A 26283-nucleotide genomic window follows, 5' to 3' on the forward strand; every position below is an offset into this window, starting at 1 on the left:
CCCACATTTGTAAACAATGCAGCTGAGGACAGTTGGAGCTTACATTGGTTGAAATGTTATGAAAATAACAAGCAAGATGAGAATAGAAATTCAAATAATACCAAATAAATGTTTTTTTTACTCATTTTTTCTCTCTTTTTATTGTTGATGTTGATGATTATGATGATAGTCTAAATGAATACATATGAAAGTTTTTGCATTTATCCAAACTATATTTATATCAAAACACCTTAGATTTATTTAATGTAATAATACAACATATATATTAATAAATGAAATATATATGATACAGCAATCTATACATCTATAAAAGTGAAATTGTCTGTGGGTGTACATTTTCCTATCAAACTACTCTGTCAATTTTCAGTCTACAGACCCGAGATTTGACATAAGGGGTATTGAGATTTGGGAAAATCTTTTTAATCGGTTTTCGGGCAGAAATTTGGCTGTCAATGGGGTCAAAGTTCAACGATTTGGCCTTTGAAAACTCTACCGAACTCCTCGGCCAATTTTGGGTTTAAACGCTTGAAATTTTAGATGTAGGTTACTTGGACATGGATCAATCTTTTTAATTTGATTTGAGCTTAAAACAATAAATGTTAAGGGTCTAAATTGGGGTCAAAGTTATAAAAAATTTGACTTCTGCGGTCTCTACCAAATTACTCAACTAATTTTTGGTGTAAACATTTGAAATTTTACATAAAGTGTATTCAGATATAGAGCAAGCTTTTAAATCGGTTTTTGGCCAAAAATTTGTCTGCCAAGAAGTGAAAGTTCAAAAAAGATTTGATCATTGCGGTCTCGAGCAAACTATTCAGCCAATTTTGGGTCTAAACATTTAAAATTTTACATAAAGTGTATTCAGACATGCAGCAAACTTTTTAATCAGTTTTTTAGCTAAAATTTGGCTGCCAAAAGGTCAAAGTTGAGAGAGTTGACCTTTGCAGACTCTACTAAACTCCTCTGCCAATTTTGGGTCGAAACATTTGAAATTTTAGATGTAGGTTACTTGGACAGGAGTCAAACGTTTTAATATATATATATATATATATATATATATATATATATGCACGTAAAGTTATGAACAATACATAGGGCCCGAGCAAAGCTGGGCTGAACTCCTAGTATATTAATAAACGAAAGAATATATTAATATTATTATTCTGTAATATAGCAAAATTTGCCGCTGATAGTGAAAATGACTTTCATCTGTAATTGACATTTGCTGGAAGAAAAATTTATGGCTTCCCTGCAAAAAATATTTAAGCAGAAATAATTGTATTTGCAAAGAAATTAATCCAAATCAAAAATATTCTGTTAATCAAAATAGACCAACACTAAAGACAAGGAAATAGCTATTCAGAATAAAATATTGATATTTCAGAATGGAAGCTATGTAGGTCTAAAGTGAAAAATCCATCTGACTTAATTTTATATATTGGATTAGAAATATATGCTTTTCCAAAATTGTCATTAAATCTTAGAATGAAATTTAATATTTTATATATATAACCATTTCGTTAGGATCCTTTTTCCAAAAGTGTAAACCTTTTTGTTCCAGTGCATTTTTTGTTCAGGTTTGTTTTTCATTCAGAATCAAATAACAGAGTAAAACGTGTTGTGTGTTAATTGCTGACAATTGGTCAATTACCCCAATATTTTTTTCCTCGGGCAATTAATTACCGGTAAAATTCATATCTCCCATCAACCTGCTAATTATCGTTTTTTCTGTACATACCCAGGTTCTGAGTGTAAAAGACATGTAAAGAAGAAGAAATGTAAGTATATGAGTGATCCGATGATCATCTTTGTAATCGAGCTACAATAAAACAACACAAGACGAGTACGTGATATAAATCACTTAAGCTCTGAAGAAAACAACAATAGTATCACATAAGGTTTGAATGAGAAAAACAAAAACAAAAATCAATTCATCAGTTCAATGTTATATTTACTTGTCACAATCTTTGGACGTTTTGGTAGCATCTATCTAAAGTGTTTATTCCAGGAATAGTTTTTTTAATTATTATTTTATTCATTCCAAAAAAAGACATATTGCCACTTGGAACATAAGGAGCTACTATTTGGGATCACTAATGAGTAGTGAGATGTCTGTTCATATTACACTTGAACTTCTGCAGGCGAATAGAGTCAGCAGGAAACAGAGAAGAAATGAAAAAGTCTAACAATCCAAGGGGAGAAGCTATTATAGTAGAAAACTTTTCAGCATCTTCAAATCTCAACAGTGAAGAGTGGGATTTTGCTGCTTGTTGGGTTAGTCAAGAGTATGTACATAGAGGAGGCACAAGTACTATAAGTTGATCAGAGCAAATTACATTAAAGTACATGTATAACAGGCACAGGGATGCAACATTGCAGTGATGAGACAGAGGTTGGAGCTTGGCTGAAAGTGTGAGACCTATTAGATTTGAGACTCTTTTTGGACTCTGTTTAAGAATGAGTGACTAGTGGTGGATGCACCAGCCCAAATGCATGGGTGAAAGTTTTGATCCAGATCTCAGATCATCTCTGATTACTAGGGCTGTAAGAACAGCATATTCTTTACATTCTTTTGACTCTCGAGTATATATCCAACAAAGTTAGACTCAGTTAATCAACCAACAATCACATCAGTCTATATAAAAACATATAAGATATTAACGGATATATACTTGAGAGTCAAAAAAATGAAAAATATATTCTGTTGTCACAGCCCTACTGATTACCTCTTCCTAGGTCTAATGTATTGCAGCTTTTACTGTCTACAAGCAGCCACAATCTTGGTACATTGATAGATCGATTCACTAATATAATTGACATATCTTTAACAAGTATGATCAGCTTTAAAAGCAGTATAATATCAAAAGGCAGAAGAGCTCTTTCTAGCATGAAAAATACACTTCTTCTAAGTAGATAATCAAAGCAATACTTTCCCCTGTCATAGACCTCATAAATTCTCAATATATATTAAAGAAAAATACATATGGACAACAAGATACCAACAAATATTAAAATTGAAATTTTTTATGTGTATTTTTTATGTCTGGGATATCACCTTAGCCATAAGGGATCTTATTTACAGATCAAATAAATTTGCAGAAAAATCATCCATTTTGTAAGAGTGAAAAGTTTGCAGGATTTTTTTTTTCTTTTTAATTCCTTCAATCATAGATGACCAGTCATTGCAGAATGGCCATCTTGAAATATCTCTAACCAACATTGCTACCAGTAAACAAATAAATCCATTTGGAAATTAGACTTCAATTTAGAGTAAAGAAACATCGATAGTATTTGTTTTTATTTAAACATTTTTTGTTACAAAAAAAAACATTGATGATAATAGATTCATGCGATAACTTGCTTTGAAATAGTGTTGAGTGATCTTTTTCAGGATTCACTTACAGTTAATATTAAGAAAAATGTGAAATGATAACTTTTAAACCTGAAAATACAATCAAGAAAAAAGTGTTGGTGCTTCTTCGTTCGTAATATTGACTTTCATCAAAAATCAATGCTATCTACTTAATTGTCATGCCGAAATTAGTAACACATCCAAAAATTACAATAAACGATAAAGTAAAAATATTAATAAAAACAGTTTTCGAAATAATTTCAATTTTATGCATAAATAAACAGCATGAAGTCAGAGGAAATAACTGCAGTCTGTCTTGTTACAATTAATGGTGGATATCACTGAATCATGAAATCATCAAAATACATGTTTCACGTAATAATACGGTAATATTTAACTAATTTCGACATGACAATTAATTAGAATTGCTTTTAGTTGAAATTGGCATAAAAATTAAGTAGATACTACTGGTTTTTAAATTTTTTTAATGGAAATTCATTTTTTGGATTTTCAAGGTTTGCTCTAATAACTATAATGTCTTCTGTAATCAGTTTTTAATTTGCTGATGACACCATGCTCTATAATAGACCTAAGGGAAAAACGAATGTACACATATCCCAGTACACATACACTCATGGACAAAAAAAATGGGCCAAGAGTGAAAGAAGAAAGAAATCGATTTTTCAATATTTTTCCATGAATTTTTGTTAATTTTAACTGAAAATTTCTATTTTGCAGATCATTATTATTATAGCATATAATAATAAGTGAAAAAATTAATCCTAAAAATGGTAAAACCGCATCTTGGCAAAGATATAAAAAACCGAATTGCAGGATTAAGGCAGTTGAAAATGACTTACAAGCTATGTTTTTAGATTTTTAGAAAAGAAAATGTGAAAACATCTTTTTCTGCAATGAAGCGAATTGGTCAAAGGTTTGAAGTCGAACGCTTAGTAAAAGGAAAATCTGGATCTGGTCGCCCTAGAGTATCCACTTTGAAGGACGACCATAGGCTTAAACTAACTGTTTTGAAGGATCGAAAGAAAACTTATGTTGACCATAGCAAAGAATTCAAAACGGGCTGGAAATTCATTTTCTAGATATACAATAGCTAGATGAATGAAAGAAATCGGATTTTCCTCTAAAAGGTGTGCAAAGAAGCCATTTTTATCTAAGAAAAACATCAATGATAGAAAGAGATTTTTCTCATGTTATGGCAAGGAAGCTACAGACTGGTTCAGGAATGTTTTCTGGTTAGATGAATCAAGATTTTGACTTGTTAGTGATGTTCCAGAATGGTGCAATCGAAGAACTGGAGAAAGATTTTTGCCAAGTTGCATAGAAACAACAGTTAAATACGGGAATGGAGGGATAATGGCATGGGGAACTTTTACTGCAGTAGGAGTTGGGAAACTTATTAGATGTGAAAAGTCAATCCAATGTAAAGGAATACATTTGAATATTAGAAACAAAACTGTTACTAAGTATTCAGAAGCTGGGAATATCCCAGAACATTATTTTTCAACATGATAATGCCCCTGCACACACTGTTATAGTCACAGAAAAATAGTTTTCTGATAACTCAATTGATGTGATATTTTGGCCAGGTCAAAGCCTTGATTTAAACCTAATCGAGAATATTTGGTTCATAATATCTCGTACATTGGCCGGAATAACTTTTTTAACAATAACAAACTGTAGGAAGCTGTGCAAAGTGAATGGAATAGCATCTCCTCTTCACAGTGTTCCACTTTGGTTGAGGGCATGTCTAAAAGGATTGATCTTTTAAAGAAATCAAAAGGGAATGCGACTCCATCCTAAGGATTTATTAAAGTAAATGTCTTGTTCTGTGTTATTAGTCTCGTTTAAGTTTTCTTGTTCAATTGTTCTTTGTTCAATATAACATTTAGTGCAATACAATGTATATTTGTTTAGCCCATTTTTTTTTGCTCACGAGTGTATATGTCACATATAACCTTCGAAAATAGCCTACTACTACTACTACTATGCTACTAAGAATGAGCTTCTTTCCTTTAATAACTACAAAAAACCTTCTTAACCAACACTTGCCATGACAAATAACACTATCTGAGAACCCATCTTTCAAAATGTTCAGTCTAACATTCACATGCAATATGAATTGGAACAAATACATTGAGAATATTGTCAAGGCTGCAGCAATAAAATCCAACAAGATAGTATATGTGTGAAAAAAAAAACAAAAAAAAACAGTGAGTCTGATTTGCAATCAAATGCAAAAAAAATAATTTAAGAATTAATCGCAAATGAAAAGTAAGAGGCAACGTCCCAAATCTGCAGCCCCAATCTTTCTTCTCTTTGCTGCTAGCAAGATGTAGATAATATAAGTTTAAATAAAAATCGATCTCTTTTGACATTAATTTCGTTCAGTTGTGTCTGCTTTGGTATGACTTTAATTCTAGAATGAAAGTCTTCACAATCCAGAGGATCTGCAGGAATCCTGGCAATCAGGGCATGAATAAATTACAGGTATGATTTTAACTTATACTGATTATAAATGTTGGGTATTAGACCCGTCTTCCCCTCACCAACAAAAAAATAAAAATAAAAATGGCAGGATATATAACACAGATCCAACACTGATTTTCCAACAACTGATAGTTCGACACTTCTTTTTATTCATATAAAATCAAGAGAAAGAACTTAATAATTCTATGACAGCCAGACTAATTTACTGAGCAACCAACAGATGGCTGTCAATTTGTTTAGTAATACTGCACCTGCTGGTAGTAGTCTCCCTTTATTTTGTTTAAATTTAATCTTTGTTATGGGTTCTCAGGAAAATGCACGTTGCAATCATAGTATTAAACATAAGCACCTGTCTATTTCTATCAGAGATAAAGTTGAATAATATTTAGTACTTGCTTGTAGTAATCACTGGTTTAGAGGCATGGTAGGTGTGGAATTAGTTGGTTAGGGTGTGATGATGAATTAGAAATTGTACCCTGTCTAAGAGGGAGAGGCTAGTGTTTGGTGCACATGTCTACATATGGAAATAATAATTATTGCTGTTGTGTGTCTGAAACTTTGATACAAGAGTCTGCATGGGCCCTAAGGTGGAGAAAGTCTTCCCTACCCTCATCCTCGACAATTTGGTTGAAGGGAGACATAAACCAAGAGGTCAATCTCAGTTCTTTAACGAATGTAGGGCTGCACATAGACTACTGCTGCAGTTCAGTGATCTTGTATGGTCTAGAAAAAGGCCATATCAAGAGCTAGTGGTGGAGACTGCTTCAAATCTATTTGAGACGCGGGTCTGAGGAGGAGATCTGCTCTGAGGAAGAGGTTAGTGTTTCATGCACCAATAATAATTGTTGCTGCCGTGTATCCGAAAGCGAGAGATAATTTTTATGCATTAGAGAAAAACAAATAGCAAAATTAAGACGACAGAGAAAACGTTTAAATATTGCTTTTTGGTTTTTTTGACATTTTAACAAAAGAGTAAAGTAATTAACAAATCTCAAAACAAAAATAAATTTCTAGAACTTCAGTTTATGTTTATTTTTATTTTTTACTTTTTCTAAAAACTTAAAAAATAAAAAAATACCAGAGATGTAAGAGTTGGAGTCAGTAATTTGGACTGGGAGCCCACAACTTTTGCAGGAGATAATAGTTGGAGTCAGGTATATTTTTAAATTGACTTTAGAACCAAGAGGGTTTATTTTATACTTCTCAGACCTTGAAAAATATAGACGACTGGTCTTACAATGTCTTTACAGCATTCAGCAATTGTGATGCAAGGGGTGCCTCCTTGTTAGTAATTATACTCTGTCTGCAAAGCTAAACATTAAGGTTGGGACAATTAATTGAAATTGAGAATCAGAAAAATTGGAACCTTTTTTTTGAGGTATCGAAATTGGGATCGGAAAAATGTGTGCCTATTTTCCGATGCCAAAAATGATTTCATTCATTATCTTTTTTATTTGATTTTGTTTAAAACCAAATCTCCTACTGCTGGTATTAATAATAAAATAATGAATATTTTTTTTATTTATTTTAAACTACCAATAAAACTAAAAGCTAGAGATCACTTACCACAAATTTGTTTTTTATGTTTAATAAAATAAATGCACAATTAACATGTTTTTATGGTAATCAAGAAAAAATAATTATATAGTTTCACATTTAGAGATTTATGAAGAATCGGAATCAGAATCAGTAATTGTTTCGGAATTAGGAATTTAGTACGGAATCGATAAAATATTGGAATTGTCCCGTCACTAGTAAACATTGTACACACAGATGCAGAGATTGGCCGTGTCTGATGTTGCCATAAGCAGCAACTTTCAGATTATTGCGATTTATGTACCTAACTCTTTTGACGAGAGGTTTCCATCGTCCTGGAATTCTTGCTCTTGGACTTAAACAATGCCTGTTCAAGAAAGGTGCGATCCTTGTTTCACTATGGACTCCCTGCACAGACCTCCTTACAGAGAATATCCATTGTTTCTAAAGACTGAACGAAGGCTTATTGTGTTTTATGATTTGAGGTTTGTGTTGAGCAAAAAAATATAAAAAGTGGTAGTAGGCCGGCAGGCTCGAACCCATATCATGAAGGAGGAAAAGAACAGGAAAAAAAAATGTGACGCCTTTGCTGTTGGGCCCATCACGAAACCGGAAGTGACGTAGGTCTAAATTAAGGCTAGTCAATCAAAAAGAGGAGATGACTTTCGAAAATATCGGCGAAAAAAAGTGACCCATCCCTGTAAAAAAGTGCCCAGTTGAAGGTGAAGGAATTAATGTTTTTAGACAATTTTTCGATATTTGTTGTCCAAAGGGCCAAGCTCCAAAATAATACTGATCTCATGAAAATCCATCGCCTCTGTCGAAAGTTTTAGGTAAACATACATACATACATACATACATCATTTAAACAGACAGGTGAGATTTATATTATAGAAGAAGGGAGATAAGCGATTAGAATAATAGATAATGACATGATCTAAATGATATCATATCAAGGCATACATATTATACACTAATACACAGATACTATTGGAGGCTGGGAGATTTGCCCCCACATCCTTCCTGCGCTCCAAGTTATTAGTAAAATAGCATTAAAGAACCCCCCCCCCAAAAAAAGGTTTGACATGCCATAAATTCCTTCAGAAAGTATAAAATATAAGTTGAAATTAACAGGAGACAAGTGTGTTTAACAGAAATGTAACAAAGTTTAGTTGTGAACTGAAAAAAAAACAATGTCAAGGTTAAAAGATAGGAAAGGCATACTTGTAAGAAAGAATGCTGAGAGAGGGGTAAAGAAGGAAGATGGGAATACAGCAGGAGGGGAGGAAGGTAATTCAATACACTTAACTGCTTCATTGGAAGAATTAGAAAATAATAAATACCACTACTACTGCTACTACATGCACCATCTTTTAAAAAAATTAAATATTTATAGGGTTATTTTTTTATATTAGTAAATGTTGAATTAACTGGGTTTTGTAAAAGTCTTACTTTATGCTTAAAACATAACTAAATTTATCTAATTACTAATGGTTACTGTTCACATCTTCCAAAAAAAAACCCCAAAAAAAAACAGATTTAGCCTCATCTTCTTTTATCTAGCATGTAAAGTTATCTAGTCAGATTCTCAAGGTCAGATCCAAACAGCATTTAAGCTCATAAAGTAAACTCAGCTTCTAACTAGCCAATTTTCACTTGTTATTTTTGTATCATGTTATTGGCAATATAATAATGTACTTCGTTACAATTTATTTTAAAAATTATTTAACCGGGCACAGAACGACTGATAATATGAAACATTTTTAATTAAATAAAAGCAAGTAGAATCAGTCATATTTTTAATAGAATAATAATATAATCAGAGGTGTCATCCTTACAACAAACATTTTTACCTCTTTTTCTGTATAAGTTTCACAAACGTGCAAACAAATAACAATTCACACAAATGACTTCACTCAATCTTGGACAACACCGGGTATGTACAACTAGTTTCTAATAATGTAATCTCGTTTATAAAGTGTACATATAACTATACATGTACTAAGCTAATGAATTTTATATTTTTAAATTACATAGTGAGTTAATATAACCAATATGATGTTTTTCAAGATGTTCATAATAATTAATAACAATAATTTTATATCTTTTTTGTTTTGTTTAATAATAATAATAATAATAATATAAACAAAAATAATATCAAAAGAAAGTAAATTATGAACTGATAAGATTTTTGTTATCAAATAAATAACTTCAACCTAATATTTATATAATAAAGCTCAATGTGTGTGTGTGTGTCTGTACATGAATAGGCTCCTATATGGTGTACTATTATACTAAGCTGATCACATACAATGATAGAAGGGGTATCAAAGATCTGAAATGGATATGATGAGAGGAGGAGGTCACTTATAAGGGGGAACCCTATGCATGCTCAGACCGTTTCACGTAGAGCTACCAAATTTGGAAGGATTACACACCATGGGGAAGGGGAAGTTCTGACGGGTTACCCCACTCATTCACACCAATGGGGATGGGGCCCCAGGGAGTCACTTATAACTGGGAACCCCATGTACACTCAGACATTTTGACATAGAGCTACCAAACTTGCCATGATAACACACCATGGGAAGGGGGGAGGTTATGGGTTACATCGTTCACTCCCATTAATGGAGATGATGCCCCATGGGGGTTACTTATAATTGGGAATCCTAATTAGTGTTTATACATTTGTGTCAATAAAGATTCCCACTACTGCCCCCTCACGTTCGTTTGAGCAATTGCCCCCTCCACAAAGATGATCTAAGCAATGTCAGGTCTGTGTGTGTGTCTGTCTGTGTGTATATCTGTAGTATGATGTAATAAAGCTCGTCTGTGTGCCTGTCTGCCTGTACACCCATAAGACAAAAGGGAATATACAAAATGGGACCTATTAGACTGAAGACGCTTTCTTGGACCCTATCCAAGAGAGAGAGAGAGAGAGAGAGACTAGTGGTAGATGCACCAGTCCAAATGTGGCAACAATACTCCATGTATAGGCGAATGGTAGCCTTGCAGAGGTACAGGATACTCTCAGATGGGAGTAGTCTTCTAGCACAATAGAAGTAACCTACCTTCTTTGTAGCAACCATTGCAATGACCTAACAGATAAAGTACTAGGTAAAATTCAGTTCTATGTGACACCCTTCTGTAGGTTGAAGGTTAAGTCCTCAGTGAGGGTGACACTATGAAAACAAGTGTAAATTATTTAAGACTTCTACCAGATCATGGCTAACGGAACGAGAGTGTGCTACCTCAGTGGAATCTGTTTAAAATTCCGTGCAGATTCCCGTGTTTGATAGAAAGATTTCGGAGTTCGACAAGAACCTAAAGAAAAATGGCGGATGTTACATAGGCTAAGACGTTTTGAAATAACACTCAAAATGAAGACAGTAGTTTAAATAATACAAAAGAAGACATCTCACTATTTTGATTATTTTTTTTTTTTCATCTTTTTGTTTTCATCTTGTTATCAATAAAATAAGTATATTCTTGTATAAATTGTTTTGTCGTTCAGTTGATATTTGTTTATTTTCACTATGGATGTGCGCAACCTTTATTTGGTCTCTCCTATAGAAAGCTGTCCATCAAAAACTGTACCATGCCAATTCATACAAATTTATGAATAAAAACTGTTTTCAATGTATTCAATCCAAGAAAATATGTAAAATAAATTTTTATTGCACACAAAGAATCTTTTTTTAATAATGATTTTAAAAAGTTATTAATTTAAAGACTATAGGGTCAGTTCAAGTCATGTTCAACAATTGATGTTCTCAAATTCTCAACACTGTTTCAATGCATAGCCATTTGAAGTATTTAAAGCGTGTTGGTTATTTCCCCTTTTGAAGATGTTTTTCATTTCAGTGACAAATTATTTCAAATTACCTTTTCGTTAAAAGCCTCGCAATCTAACCACTGTATCGTAGTTTAACAGGAGTTTGAATAACAGCTAAAAGCAAATATTGGTTCTTATTTAGGATTAGGAAAACAAAAACGAAAAACCTTTGTGTACTTACTTTTCACGGTATGAAAATCTTATATTCTAACAATCACAAAAAATCGATCAAGTAGTTTTTATTTAAGAGAATCAAATTTTATGATCTTTAACTATAAAAAAGAGTTTTATTATCTTAAATACAAACAAAATCTTAGTCGAATTAAATTGTTGCCCTTGAAGTTTGGTAAAATTTAAAACACGTTGCTCAGCATTTGTCTCATTCAGCTCATCATAAAATTTGATTTTCTTTAATAAAAAAAAGCAAAAAAAACACTTCATCAAAAATACATGATTTTTTAAATATGTTATCGTCGTTCTATGACGGGTACGTACATTATAAAGACTTTTCTGCATTTTTTTACTTTAAATTTACAAAAATTCAAAGATGGCTACCTTCATTGCGATCTCATAAAAACGTGTTTTGCTGTTGTAAAAAAAAAAAAAAAAAAAAAAAAAAAATACTCAATCAAATTAAGTGAAATTTTTTTCAGAGATCTTCAGTCCAAAACGATATTTTCATTTTTTTAATGTCTTGATTAAACTGTACAAGTACCAATAATTTATATTATTTGAATTATTCAAGCTATTATTCTCACCTGGATTATATATTCTTAATGATTTGTCCAATATAATTTGAAGTTTTTCAGGTGTAGTTTTCTTCTTTTTTTTTTTTTTTTCAATTGCTAATCTTTCTGTCAAACTTAAGAACCTACATGGAAGCTCAAACAAAATTCTGAGTGACGGTATTTTACAGGTTAAAGGTTCAATCCTTACCATAGGTTATAATTACAAATAACATTATAATTAAATTTCTTTATGGAACTTGCACCAGACAAGACATGAAGCCACTTGATGTAAAGAGCTAAAAAAAACTACTTCAAGGTCAAAAACAAGCGAATGCTGTGATAGATTCCAACCTAGAAAACAGCATTTCTATTTACTTTATCAAAAAGAGCATTTTTGTTCAATCATGGTTGATGGAATGAGAATAATCTGCCTCTGTAGACAAAATAAGGTGTTTTATTTGTAGCTCAGTAAGTTCCAGTATTTAAACAGAATGATTCTCAAGTTGAAAAAAAAAAAAAAAAAACACATCTGAATAAGGTTGTGGCTTACATCAGCAGAAATGTAGCAAAAGCAATAACCAAGATGCAAATAGCAATTCAAACAATTCCAATCTTTATATATATCGAAAAGGAAAAATGAGATCAAACATAAATATCAGAAAACTTTTGCAATTTCTAGAAACTTTCAAGTCTTAAGAATTAATATGTGATAATTTTTTTTTTCTTTTTTGTTATTCTTTAATGTTTTCACTGGAAAATTCTTGAGTCATTGGCTGAAGTATAAGGTACGCAAGAACAGACAAGTTGGAATGGATCAGTCACAAACGTAATTAAGAAAAAGGTTTTCCAGCACAGGTAAATTCTATTCAAGGGAGACAAATATTTATTCTGATGTCATCTTGTTATCGAAAGTTAATAACAGCATTCATTTTTTTTTTTTTTTTTTTTTATCATTTTTTTATTACTGTATACAGAAATCAGATTTTAGTTTTTAAATAAGTGTTTTGAAAATTAATGCAATCGGATAATTTGAATTTGGGGTGAAGTTTGAAATTTTTGGTTAATTTTGCTTTTGTGTAATAAATAACAAGCAACATATTTTCATTTTATTCTTTCTTTTTTAATTTTCTTATCATCTTATTCTTGGGGATGGGACATTCTATCGAATGCCAGATATTCACTCGTTATCTTATACATGCCAACCGAGAGATATTTTCAAAATTCTAACCGTCTCTTTAAGCATAATTGTTTGAATCTCTCTTGCACTTGGTTCAACGGGTATATTTACCAGGCTGTTGTTTTTTTGTTTTTTTTTTAATTCTTTTTCATGAGTATGGTTTCTCCTATAATTTTATGATACTTTTAATAACAGGAATAATGAAGGAAAACATGTCCGGCACAAAGATGCTATGCTTACATTGTCCATAAAGAATATGAATGTAATTTTGACGCCTTTAAACTGTAATTTTGAAATTTTTGTATAAAATTAAGGTTTATATGCCAAAGTCAAGTATTATGGTTGTTTTTGCTATTTAAACCAAAGATAAACAGAACAGAAAATAATCTAAGAAAGAACTATAGCAAAAATACATCATTTTTTTTTTATTCACTCCAAATAAAGTACATATAACGGGGCTACTATAAATTTAGAACCATATCCATAGGGGCATCCCAAGTGGGGAGTTGTGCAGCAAGATATTTGTTTACATTACATTTAAACATTTGCATGTTGGTACAATCATGGAAATGGAGTAGGGAGGGAATTCCAGTCACTAGAGTAGAAAGCCTTCCAGCATCTGGGGACCTCAACAGTGAAGGGGTGGGATTTTGCTGATTGGCTGATTGTCGGGTGTATTTTATGTCAAAGGGGCACCAGAGTAACAAATTTATCAGAGCACATCCCTCAGGCTTAGAAGACAGTGTGGGACCTATTAGATTAAAGATTCCTTTTAGAATCCTGTCTAAAACAAAGAGATTAGTGGCAGGTGCACCAGTCCAGATATGACAACAATACTCCATGCATAGGTGAATAGTGACTTTATAGAGATATAGGATACTGACAGGTTTAAGAAGTTTTCTAGCACGGTAGAGAGAGCCCACTTTATTTGCAGTACCTTTAGCAGTATCTTCTATGTACAAGGTGCCTTTAATAAGTTTCAAAACTTTTTTTTTCTGCAGGCATTTAAAATTGTTGTAGACTCTTGAAAATTCAGTATGTTATTACTGTACATCTTATGAAATGACTGACCAATTTTTATGATTTCAGGTTCAAATAAACAGCTACTTTAGAAGAATGATATGCAATAAAATTCTGTTTTAATCTTGGAAAAAAAATGCCACAGAAATGTATGGAATGCTCCAGACTGCTTTTGGACCATCTTGCATGAATCAAGTGTCAGTTTGTGAGTAGCATAAGAGATTCAAAGAAGGCACAGAGTTCGTGAAGGATGATGAAGTGTGGGAGGAGTAAGGAAGTGAAAACGCTGAAGTTGGTTGACAAAATAAAGTATTTCATGGATAAGGACTGTCGTGAGTCTATAGAGACAATAAATGCACAGTTTGATGTCAGTGTGGAAACTGTACACACAATGAACTGAAGATGAGGAAAATTTGCACGAAATTTGTCCCAAGGGTTCAGTCCACAACCCAATCCTTGTCACTGACTATTTGACAAAGATGGGCATCAAGACAGTTCCTTACCCTTCCTATACTCCAGAAACTTGTTCCCTGTGACTTTTGGTCATTCCCTAAGCTCAAGAAAAACCTTAGAGGTTGTCATAATGAGACAATTGAAGAGATGAAAAAGGCTGTGATGAGGGTCATTGAGGCACTCACACAAAAGGACTTGCATGGAGCCTTCCAGCAGTTGTTGAAATGGTACAACAAGTGCATTGCAGCCAGAGGAGATTACTTCGAAAGGAGATTAGAGTTTTATGTGTGCATTATCAATAAAAATGGCCATACGGGAAAAAAAAGTTTGGAAACTTATTGAAGGCACCTCGTATTTGTTCCAATTCATGTTACCTATGAGTGTGAATGTTGGACGCTCAGCTAGAATGCTATCAGCCATGGCAACTTGTGGTTGAAAAGGTTTTCTTATAATTGTTAAAAGAAAGGCGTTTTCTCTTAGTAGCATTAAATGTTAATATTCATTTATGATCCTAATCAATTACAGACTGGCGGGCTATTATTTTAACAATTCACCCATTGCCTTGTATATGTACACATCCATTTTATCCACATGTCGAGAATAGAGCAAGGTGAGTGCTTGTTTACATTAGTGAGCTTTTAAATCAATGCATTTCAGATGAAAACATTATTATGTACTTACATGTCATGGCGAAATTAGTATAAATTTTTAAAAATTACAAAAGAAATTAACCAGTCAAAGATGTGCCTGATTTATTTTTAAGAAAAAAAAAAAAAATCATCCAAAGTACGTTTTGAAATGTGTTGCTTTAAAAATATCAGATCCTTGATTTGTTAATTCAAGTCAAGGGTTATCGCCCTTGTTTGACCTACTGAATTGGTCGCACAACCATCCCACATTAAAACATACGGTAAAACTCAATAATTTCGATAAATCCTATTTTTACGTGTAATTATTTTTCTACTGGATCATTTTTCATAACTTTTGGAATTTATGCCAATTTCGCTTTCACACGTAAGTACATAATAATGTTTTCACCTGAAATGCGTTGGTTTAAAAGATCACCAATGTAAACAAGCACCACATAACGATCAGGAATAAGAAAGTGTAAGGATCGATCCACCCCACCCTCTCCCACATTGATGTAATGTTTTTTGGATGTATGGCCATTGAGTACAACCCGGATCTTTCTTTTGATTAGGAAGGATTTGAAATACTAGCAGGCTGCCCGTCGTGGCCCGGTTGTAAAATATGGCATTTTAATTTATGCAGATTTCATATTATTATAGAGCCAATTCTCTATTGATTATCATGTTGTACCCAATATATAATGGTGCTTTTAAAAGTTTTTTTTTTTAATGACTTGGGTGCTATTAGTTAGAATCGAAACCAAAACATTTAGCTCCTAACGTTATTCGATACCATAAATGTCACAGTAATATTTATAGGTTGGATTTCTGTCATTATTTTTATGTGTTTTCGAGTTTGGAGTGATCCTCAGTACTCCAAAGGTGAGAGCATTATGTCACCATCTTTGTTTTCGTTTTAACTTAAGTGCTCAACACTGTTTGCGTTTCAAACTTAATAAACACTTTAAAATAAGTTAAAACACACAAACTTATTCGTGTAGGTAGAAGAGTAACTTACCTTGCCTTTGGAAACATTTATCTGTTATATATTTGTTTCTTGACCACTTTTTCAGTTTGTTGTCTATTGTAAAACAAACGCGCTTTGCTTGGTGCTTGTACATTGAAAGGCGACAGATCGATGTTTTCAAATAAGATTGCAGAATGCAGAAACAAAGGACATAACTCAGATTGCTTATTTTAGAAAGCATATTTTAGATTACTTTCAATGTTTACGTATTGTTCGTTATTTAATTAAATTAACATTTTTTTTTATTTAAAAAATAATCGCGCTATAAATTTACGAAAACAACTGGAAATTATTTAAATTTTAATTTATTTTATTAAAATGCTTTTGCTGTTTAACTAAATTGGTACTTATTGTACCGCGCTGAAATAATAACATTATTATTTAGGAAGCCATTCTTAATATGGAGAGGAGAGAATGTTTTGTAACTATTCTGTACTTTCACCTAACAATTTAATAATAAAAAATATCATTTTTTTCACGATTTATGTCTCTTATTTAATCTGTCGCCCTTCTTTGTACAAGCACCCTTTGATTTTTCTATTTTTATTTATTTATTTATTTATTTATTTTTAATTAGGCTGAATTCTAAATAAGAACTGTAAAAAAAAAAAAAAAGAACTCCGGGCAACACCGGATACGGCGTTAGTTGTCAATAAAATAATGTAAAAATACATAACAATCACTTGACACTGTTTTTTCTAAAATGTTTCTAATTTTTAATCTTATTACGTATTTTTTTTTATATTTTTTACAGATTATTTTAAAAAAATGTCAAATGACATTTGATTAAAACATATTAACAACAAATTATGACTAAATACTTTTTCGATTTTTTTTTTCATTTATAAATTATAATTAAATTATAAATTGTATTAAATTAAATTTAGATGGAATTAAAGTTTGTATTTTTTTTTGTTTGTTTTTTGTAAAAATGGAGAAAAACATTTAAAAAATAAAAATAAACAACAGCCTTCTCTTCGTTCCTTTGTTATTTCTAAGTTAAATTCTTGGACTTTCTTAACCTTTAAAAAGCGTTTTAAAAAGTTTCAATACTACGAAAACTGATAACTGTAATTACTTTTTATAATAAATAACCGTCTCATAATTGTAAATATATTAAAAAGAAAAATAATTACAAATTTAAAACATGGTAATGTTTGTTTTGTTTTTTTCGTTAACGTTGTTTTTTTTTCCTTTTTTGAAAAATCCAAAAAAAAAATTATAAATTTAAAAAAAAAAAATCACTGTTTTACATCGTTTAAACACGCACTCCTTGAATATTTTTTTTTTTTTTTTAATAAAAGGATAAAACTTTTTAAAGAAACAGAATAATGTTGTTTCTTTCCTTTTTTTAAAAAATATATATTTATGTATACTTACGGGAGTCAAAGTTAGAAAATCCCGAGATGACGATCGGCCTGCATTTGTTATCTTAAATCCTGACTATACGAGTTGTCTCCCCTTCGACACACACACACACACACTATAAATTTAAAAATGTAAGTAGACACATACGCAAGTACATATAGACACGTATACACACACTATAAAAAAACATACGCACGTAGACGTAGACACTAAACAACGCTTATTGGGCGGTATCTATAGATCAAACAGAGCATTTCAAATCCACAGTTTAACTTGGAAAAAAAAAAAAAAAGGTTCTTGTTCTATCTAGAGTCGACAGATCGATTTTTTTTTTCATATGCGACTTCTTCTTCAGCAAAAACAAGTACTTACTTAATTGTCATGTCGAAAAATAATGGAAATTTATCGAGTAGAAAATTATTTATAGTTAAAGTAATTTTTTTACGGAAAATTGGGAGAAATTGTATTTTCTCTAGACGTGAATACCTTGAAGATTGCGAATACAGGGGGCATACTTATCTATTTTTTCGTCACTTTCATGGCTGGCGTACTGTTTCCAGACTATAGCGATAGAGTCTATCGCCGATAGATTTAAAAAAAAAAAAAAAAAAAAAAAAAAAGAAAAACTAAAACAACAGGAATATAAATGCGGTATTGCGGTAGTGCCTTGCCTCACTGCCTAGTGCCTCACTGCCTCAGGGGTCTATCCTTGGACCTCTATTGTTCCTAATATTTATTAATGACCTCCCCGACAAAACTGCCTCTGAGATGGGTATATATGCTGATGACACCACACTCTATAACAGGCATGACAGGAAAACAAATGAACACATATCTAAAGAAATGGCAGAAGCACTAGAGGATGACCTCCAATCTGTAGTGGAATGGGGACATAAATGGATGGTCACATTCAATGCTGCCAAGACTAAACTCGTTTCCTTCAATAATTACAAGAAACCTTCTCTGCCACCAATAGCAATGGCCAGTGACATCCTGTCTGAGAGTACATCTTTCAAACTCCTTAGCCTAACGTTCACAGGAAACATGAGTTGGAACAATTATATTGAAAACATTGCCAGGGCTGCTGCGAAAAAGGCAGGTTCTCTCTACCGTGCTAGAAAACTACTGACACCTGAAAGTATCCTGTACCTCTATAAGGCCACCATTCGCCCATGTATGGAGTATTGTTGTCACATTTGGGCTGGTGCATCTGCTGCTAGTCTCTCGCTCCTAGACAAGGTTCAAAAGATAGATCCTGAACTGGCATCTAAGCTTCAGCCTCTGTCCCATCAACGAAACATTGCATCCCTCTGCCTGTTCTACAAGTATTTTAATGGTGAATGCTCTGACGAACTGCAGACACTTGTGCCCCCACGACGTAGACACCCTCGACAAACCTGACAGGCAGCTAAATCCCACCCCACACAGTAGAGATCCCTAGATGTAAAAGATCTTTGTACTCCAGTAGTCTCTTCCCCAGAACCGCTAGACTCTGGAATTCCATTCCAGGTCCCTGCTTCCCTAACTGTACTGACATGCAGAAGTTCAAGTGTAATGTGAACCGACATCTTGCTGCCCAAATCCCAACATAGTACCCCAGTAGTTGCTGCCCCTGATAGTAGCCCCCTACACCAAAGTGGCAATGTGCCTTGTTTGGGGTGAAAATGTAATAATAAAAAAAAAAACAAAAAAAAACACAGTAGCAGTTACTCTACTCGATGACTTTTCGCAGTTTTTTGGATATATTACTATTTTCGACATGACAATTAAGTAAGTACTATTGTTTTTGCGGAAAACCATATATTAAAAAAGCACCTTTAAAAAAATACAGAAAAATCTTTATGGTGTATGTACCCGTTACGGAATGAAAATGTCGTATTCCAAAAGTAGGGGTTTAGTATTTTGCAGTTTTGATTTTCCTGATTCCCTGTAGTCGTGTTCTTTCGGTTTTGGTTTTATTCCAATTGCAAGATTCAAGTTACTGGTTAGTGTTCACAGTTTATGTGTGTTGGTTTCTTGGATTTTCCTTAAGATTTCAGCTGTTTTCATTATCTTCTCAGCTTTCTCTGATTCCAAATTTCCCATTCTTTTTCCAAAGTTTTTCAGGATTGTTCCAACAATTATTGGTGATATCTTGACTTTTTTCATGCTCCATGTCTCTTTCAGTTCTCTGGGCAGTTTTGTAGATTTATTTTATTTCTCTGTCTCCTTGTGATCTACTGGGACAACAAAATATATGATCCGGCAGGATTTTTTCTTTCTAGTTAACAATTATAACATTGGATGGGTTTATTTGGTTGTATCTCCATGTCCCAGAGGATTTTATGATTTCCCTTTTTATGTACTGTTACCGGTTTGTGTTTGTACAATTTATCTGGGTGTTCAAGTTGCAGTTATTTACATAGTTTCTACTGTACTGCCTTCCTCATCTTGTCGTGTATGTTCTTATATTCTTTTTCGGTTAGTTTGCTGCATTCACTTATTATGTGGTTTACCATTTCATCTTTTTATTTACAGAGTCTACATTTGCTGTTTTCTTGTGATTTGTCAATCCCACCCCTTCACAGTAGAGATCCCTAGATGTAAGAGAGCCTTCTACTCCAATAGTTCCTTCCCCAGAATCGCTAGACTTTGGAATTCCCTTCCGGGTTCCTCCTTCCCCAACTGTACTGACATGCAGAAGTTCAAGTGTAACGTGAACAGACATCTTGCTACCCAACTCTCCACATAGTACCCCTGTAGCTTATGCCCCTGATACCCCTGTTCTCCTACATAAAAGTGGCAATGTGCCTTGTTTGGGGTGAAAATGTAAAAAAAAATTTTTTTAATCTTAACTTTGATATAGTTGGTTGTAAGTGCGTTATTTTGTGCAGCTGCTAATTCAATTTCTTTGTTTAGATCTTTTTTCATAGCTATGTCCAAGTGTTTTTGTGACTCATCTTTTGTCATTGTCCATGTAGCTGTTCTCTGTCTTGTAGCTGTTCTCTGTTCTCTGTCTTGTTGATTTTTAGGGTGTTGTAGTGACAAGCCTTTCTTGGTTCTGTGTTTATTATTATTATTATTATTATTATTATTATTATTATTATTATTTATTGGGGGGAGGGGTTGCTTGGACATTATAATTGGATATCCAAAAAATGCATTTTAAGTAAAAACGCTATTACATAATTCCATGTAAAAATTAATAAAAATTCTGAAATTTCCGAAAAATATTTATATAATGCATATTTTAAAAGTTCTACTTTGTATCAAGCACTTTTGAAAAAACATGTTCAAACCAGTTTACTATATAAACCCCTTTTTTCTCAGATCGAACACTGTTGTGACTTCATCTGTTGCTGTGTTTAAGCATAATGTAAAGTTTTTGTAAATAAATAAATAGAACACTGTAAAGTAGCGATTAATATTTATATAAAAAGACACTGAATATATCATTTACCAGCCTAGTGGTAAGAGCTGCCAACTATCAATTAGATGGTTGGCTCGGGAGTTGTGTTAGTCTAGTCACACTAAAGAGCTGTGATAGAGCGAAATAGTCTAAATAGCTATATATATAAAATATATACATATATATATATATATATATATATATATATATATATATATATTTATTTATTATTTTTAAAACAGTAATCTACATACACGCGTGTTTCGAGGTCGTTACCTCTTGTCAGCGTAGTTCTGGTTATATACGTCCAAACAAATTAAAAGGGCGACTTTCTAAGTAAATAAAAATATGAGCTTCGAGGCGGAGCCAATATTAACCATATGTATTGCTTGAAAAAACAATAACAAATCTAAATTTATAAGCGATAAAAATAAACAGTAAAATTAATCTAGGGTTTGTGGCCTAACTGTTAAGGCACCAGACTGTGGTAAACATGGTCTGAGGTTCGATCCCTAGAAACAGTTGAACTACGCTGACGAGAGGTAATGACCTCGAAACACGCGTGTACGTAAATTACTGTTTTAAAATAATAAATAAATAAAAATGTTATATACGTCCAAACAAATTAAAAGGGCGGCTTTCTAAGTAAATAAAAAAATGAGCTTTGAGGCGGAGCCAATATTAACCGTATGTATCACTTGAAAAAACAATAACAAATATATATATATATATGTATGTATATATATATATATATATATATATATATATATAAAGAAAGTACAGATTCCTTTTACAGAATTCTCTTTTGTTTTTTGGATTACCATTGAAAGAGTCTTCAAACGCGCAGGAATGTTATTCCCGGTTTGTTTTTGGTCTTTTCCACATTTCCTATATTTTTTTCACATTTCTTCACACGTTTCTTAACGAACATGAACATTTTGTAATTTATGACTATCATAAATTGTAGTTTCATCTAATGCCTCAACCAGCAATTTCTAGCTTAGCTACAAATATAATTTGCTGATTTCTTTCTGTCCTCTGATGAGAAGAATAGCAAGAATAGCATTCTTTGAAACTCCGCGGAATAAGGACTTTGAAAATTGTTTTCGGGAGTATTCTGTCTATAATAAATTTAATTGTAAATTTTAACTTACAGTTTTATTTTATTTTCACTTATATATATATATATATATATATATATATATATATATATATATATACACATATATATTTAACAAAAACGGTAATTAGTAAAACCTGGAGAAAGTGCTCAATACTATTGCAGAGCAAATATATATATTTTTAATTACCGTTTTATCTGCTTAGTTACACATGTTTCGGTTACCGAATCGTATCAACGACCCAGTAACTTCATCAGACTTGACAGAAGTTACTGGGTCATTGATACATTTCAGTAATCAAAACATGTGTAACCAGGTAGATAAAACGGTAATATATATATATATATATATATATATATATATATATATATATATATATATATATATATAGAGAGAGAGAGAGAGAGAGGGAGAGTGAGAGAGAGAAATGATGGTTATAATCACACAATGCTGTGTTCAAAAAGAAATTTATTTCAAAAGGAAATTTCTTCACATTCATTGATAAAAGGTGTGTCTACACACATTCACACATGTGTGAATAAAAAAAATGTGCTTGTCATGGGATTGTCTGCTTTTATTTATATATTTATTTTATTTATTTATTTATTTTTTGGTGCAACGCCCAACTTATAATGAATGAATGAGAAACTAAAATGCAACATACTTCTCCTCCTTCTTTTTTCATTTTTTTTTTTTTTCAGTTGTTTAGTTTCCATTTCAAATAATACATAATTTATTGTTGACAATAACTGACATTAAAGAACAGTTTCATGCCCCAACAATGTCAAAAGGTCGTCAGTGCCTTTGTGGTAATTCCTATTTACTGCCCCCCTCCATGAGAGAAAATGTAGATGCAATGTCGGTGAGGCATATTTGTTATATACACACCGGAACATTACCTCTACAATAGTCCTACGTCACATCTGTTGTTATTGCTGTTGTTATACATCATTCATTCATTTTCGTATGAATCGGTTGGTTATTAAGTTTCTGAAATTTTGAGATCAGGATTGATTGTTCGTCGCGGTTGCACTCTTCGGGCTACTGTTCTCATCTTGAGTGTTATTTTCACAATGTTTCAGTCGATGTAACCCCTGAACTTCTTCACGTGTATCATGGGTGTAGTTAATAATATGAGGTTAGGTAGACGCATCGTTAAGTTCATATATATATGGGGTGGGCTCCTAACATGGTGCTTTGGGCAGTGGTTATGTTTAACTTTATTTTCAGTGTTAAATGTATTATGGATACAGGCATATACATACCTACAAACACATACATGCATACGTTCAGCCATCCACACACACACACACACACACACACACACACACCACACACACACACACACACACACACACACACATATATGTCTGTATATATGTGTGTATCTATGGGTATGGATGGCTGAACGTATGTATATCTGAGTTTATATGCATGCATGCATTTGTATGTATGTATATGCCTGTATCCACAATGCATTTAACACTGAAAATAAAGTTAAACATAACCACTGCCCAAAGCACCATGTTAGGAGCCCACCCCATATATCTGTGAAATTAACGATGCATCTACCTAATCTCGCATTATTAACTACACCCATGTATTTACTTATTTATTATTATTTATTTATCCTAACTTTATTTACTTGGTAAAAATATACACATGTCTGTGTGTGTGTATATGTATATATATATATATGTATATGTATATATATATATATATATATATATATATATATATATATCTATTCTATTCTATATATCTATATCTATTCTATATATATATATTCTATAAAAACAGAGATGTGTGTGCCACAGACGATTTCTGATTGGTTAATCCAATAATCACATCTCCTAAAAAACTATGGTTCCTACGCTCTTAAATTTACTATAAAATATTATGGCTTTATTTATTGTCCATCTTGGAAGGGTTTATTTTTTTTCTAACTTGCCATTTACAAATTACAAAATTACGAAACTTACACCAGCAATCACAATCCAACCTCCGACACCACGTCCGCCATTCTGGCGCTAGCCGCACACACGTACACACAACACGAACACAAACGCTGTCCTCCAAAGGACAGATTATTAGTACTACTACTACCCAGCACACGCGCACACACGCACACACACACACGTTCACTACCGCCCTCTTTAAAACATGTTCTTTTGAAGAGACGATTTTTTTAAGCTGTTGACACACATGTTTTAAAAATCTAGCAAAAATTAATTTTCCTGAAATTTTTCAATATTTAAAAATAAATTATGCCGGCTGATAAAATTTTAAAACTTTTTTTTAAAGCTAGAAAGATAAAATTTAAAAATACTTATTTTTATATATATATATATATATATATGAAACTAAACTAAAAAAAAAAACGCGCGTTCACTCGTGGTCTTAAGTTCATTTTGGGTTTGTATTACTGTACACATAGATTCGAAAAAGTTGTCAAAAAACAAATATATAACAAATAAATGTTATCAAAGGCAAGATAAGTTACTTTTCTACCAAACTGGATATATTTTTCGTGTTCTTATTCAATGTAACATATTTATTCAGCTCGAAAAACGGGTTTGTATTACTGTACACATAGATTCGAAAAAGTTGTCAAAAAACAAATATATAACAAATACATGTTATCAAAGGCAAGATAAGTTACTTTTCTACCATACTGGATATATTTTTCGTGTTTTTATTCAATGTAACATGTTTATTCAGCTCGAAAACCATACAGTGTTTACCGATGTATTGGAAAATTCAAGATGGCGCCTCACTCCCTCTTTAACACGGTAAGTATGGGAAAAGGTGTTATAAATAAAAAACTAGAAAAAATACTATTAAAAACCCGCCGAATATATGTCAAGCTATGTCACGGTAACATATGTTGAGCGAGTTTTTAACAGTATTTTATCCAGTTTTTATTTATAACACCTTTTCCCAAACTTACCGTGTTAAAGAGGGAGTCAGACGCCATCTTGAATTTTCCAATACATCGGTAAACACTGTATGGTTTTCGAGCTGAATAAACATGTTACATTGAATAAAAATACGAAAAATATATCCAGTTTGGTAGAAAAGTAACTTATCTTGCCTTTGATAACATTTATTTATTATATATTTGTTTTTGGACAACTTTTTCGAATCTATGTGTACAGTAATACAAACCCATTAAAAATATTGTTTTTGATTTTGAAAAAATATTGTGGTTCATTTGTATTTAAAAATATTGTGGTTCATTTTGATTAAAAAATATTCATTTTGATTTAAAAAAAATATTGTTCATTTCGATTAAAAAACAATCATTTTGATTTAAAAAAAAATCATTTTGATAAAAAAAATAGTTTAATTTTAATATTTGTTTATTGTCTTAACTCATATCAAATGTTTTGCTTGTGTTCTGCTTCAAATATTCATAATCTTACGTGCATAATTTTCATTTAATTATATTAAATAAACTTCAAGTTTACTACAAATCAAATCGTGTTCCTTCACTTTTTTAAAATGTAATTTATAAGTAATTAAAGAACGCATTCTAATCTTTAAAATCTATAATACAACGAAATATTCAATTGCTTATAATACTTAAACAAACAATTTGTGTTTTTTTTATTATTTTTTAATTATTAATATTAGATGAGTTTCAGTATAAATCATCGTGTTCTTTATTTCAATCCAATTTTGAAGTTTTGTAACGCTGTCTGTAAAATTTACTGTTCATTATTGACAGTCTAAGAGTTCCACATATCTTGCTTGTTGGGACCTCGGCGATGACGTCATTTTTTCAGCTGGCCGGCCATCTTTCTAACGAAGGCCATGCCACCATCCCCCCACCAAAAGAGGAAGCCTGGCATTTTCTCACCCGAAAGGGGGGAGCCTGGCAGTTTCTCCCCCCAAAAGGAGGGAGCCGGTGTCCCCCCCCCCCAAGGTTGGGGGGGGCGAAGAGGCCAGGAGGAGGTGACTTTTTTCTTGGGGGGGGGGGGGAGAAGCCTCCAGGCACCCTCCTCCCTGAAGGTGGAGTTGGGGATTATCTCTCCCTGAAGGGGGGAGGCCGGCACCAAGCATGTAAATCCAGAGGGGTGAATTTTTTTGTTACCCCACGGAGTGGGAAGGGGGCCGATCACCCAGGCAACGCCGGGTA

The 26283-nt window shown here is 32.4% G+C and overlaps 2 protein-coding genes across 4 annotated transcripts in view; one reads left to right on the forward strand and one right to left on the reverse strand.

Moving 5' to 3' along the window:
• The window catches only part of LOC145293903 (N,N'-diacetylchitobiase-like), a 56088-nt gene extending 37880 nt beyond the window's left edge, over positions 1-18208 (reverse strand). Inside the window, exon 1 of one of the 2 annotated variants that reach the window (XM_080140705.1) lies at positions 18120-18208. The gene's annotated coding sequence lies outside the window, so the exon portion shown is untranslated. Of the gene's footprint in view, positions 1-17645; positions 17797-18119 lie in introns of those variants that run through there. The other variant, XM_080140704.1, reaches the window with a different exon arrangement.
• The window catches only part of LOC145293904 (complex I assembly factor ACAD9, mitochondrial-like), a 123472-nt gene continuing 108442 nt past the window's right edge, over positions 11254-26283 (forward strand). Inside the window, exon 1 of one of the 2 annotated variants that reach the window (XM_080140707.1) lies at positions 11254-11420. The gene's annotated coding sequence lies outside the window, so the exon portion shown is untranslated. The remainder of the gene's footprint in view (positions 11421-26283) is intronic. The other variant, XM_080140709.1, reaches the window with a different exon arrangement.

This window comes from Euprymna scolopes, chromosome 15 (genome assembly GCF_053919585.1).
Source record: "Euprymna scolopes isolate OS-2025 chromosome 15, ASM5391958v1, whole genome shotgun sequence".
In the NCBI taxonomy this organism is placed as follows: Eukaryota; Metazoa; Mollusca; class Cephalopoda; order Sepiida; family Sepiolidae; genus Euprymna; species Euprymna scolopes.